Source organism: Coffea eugenioides, chromosome 1, assembly GCF_003713205.1.
Source record: "Coffea eugenioides isolate CCC68of chromosome 1, Ceug_1.0, whole genome shotgun sequence".
NCBI lineage: Eukaryota > Viridiplantae > Streptophyta > Magnoliopsida > Gentianales > Rubiaceae > Coffea > Coffea eugenioides.
In genome coordinates, this window is record NC_040035.1 from 4,623,483 (window position 1) to 4,624,902 (window position 1,420).

At 44.0% G+C, this 1,420-nt stretch overlaps 1 non-coding gene across 1 annotated transcript; it reads right to left on the reverse strand.

Annotated features, from left to right (window-relative positions):
- Positions 1 to 334: 334 nt before the first annotated feature.
- On the reverse strand, positions 335 to 441 carry LOC113752879. Its single transcript, XR_003464922.1, has one exon. It is a non-coding gene; the product is annotated as a small nucleolar RNA R71 (small nucleolar RNA).
- Between the last annotated feature and the right edge of the window lie 979 nt (positions 442 to 1,420).

Sequence of the window (1,420 nt, forward strand, 5' to 3'; positions counted from 1 at the left end):
TTATTTAAATCAGCAGCCCTTGTGCATTACTTTTCCACATTTAAATGATAACACATCGTTCGAGTTAAAATCTGGTCTAATTCATCTTTTACCATCTTTCCATGGATTACCAGGTGAGGAGGCCTACAAGCACTTGTAAGAGTTCGACGTCGTTTGCAACAGCATGAAACCCCCGGGAATTACAGAAGAGCAAATAAAGATGAGGGTATTTCTCTTCTCTTTTAAGGATTCCGCGAAAGACTGGCTTTACTACCTACTGCCTGGTAGTATCACCACATGGGACCAACTGAAGAAAAAATTCTTTGACAAGTACTTTCCGGCGTCTCAAGCTGCAAGCCTAAGGAAGGAGATATGTGGCATCAAACAACACCCAAGCGAGTCTCTCTATGAGTACTGGGAAAGATTTAAGAAACTGTGCACCAAATGCCCTCAACATCAGATAAGTGAGCAACTGCTCATCCAATATTTCTATGATGGACTACTCTTCAAGGACAGAAGCATAATCGATGCTGCAAATGGAGAAACATTGGTGAACAAAACTCCTCGAGGAGCATGGGAGTTGATTGAAGGGATGGCTGAAAACTCACAGCAGTTTGGTTCAAGAAAGGACATCCCGACACGTAAGGTAAATGAGGTAGAAACGTCCTCTATCCAACAGTAGCTCTCCGAATTGACGTCTTTCGTGCGACAACTAGCTGTGGGGAGTGCCTCGCAAGCCAAAGTGTGTGGGGTATGCACTGCCATGGGTCATCCTACGGAAATGTGTCCACTAGTTCAGGAAGAAACTACAGAACATGTGAACATGGCTGGCCACGCGCCCGCGCCAAAAAAGTACTACGACCCATAGTTAAGTACCTACAATCCTGGTTGGAGGGATCACCCCAACCTTAGTTATGGAGGGAATAGGCAGTCTAACTTTGTGCCAAATAGACAGCAAGGGCACCCACAGTAGTACCATCCTCGCCCACCACTACCTCCTTCAAACTCAAGTCCGTCCATGGAAGAGATGATAAAACAATTACTGCTAATCAACAAAAAGACGGATTCAGACTTGCAAAGCATGAGGAATCAACTGGGACAAGTGCAATCATTGCAAAATCAAATGAATCAAATGGCCATAACGATCAACCGTTTGAAGTCCCAAATTCAAGGAAAGTTGTCATCTCAACCTGAGGTGAATCCAAAGAATCTAAACGCAATGACCTTGAGAAGTGGCAAGGAAGTCCAAGGATCCGAACCTATGATTCCTAAAGACAAGGACGAGGAACGGTTTGAGAAAGAGTTGAAAGAGGAGGACAGAGACAACAAAGATGCAAAGGTACTCTCGAACCCAATTAGTACAGTTAAGACTAATCCACATCCCTTTCCTATCAGGTTAGAGAAACCAAAGAAACAAGACAAGGAGAAAGAAATCCTAGAG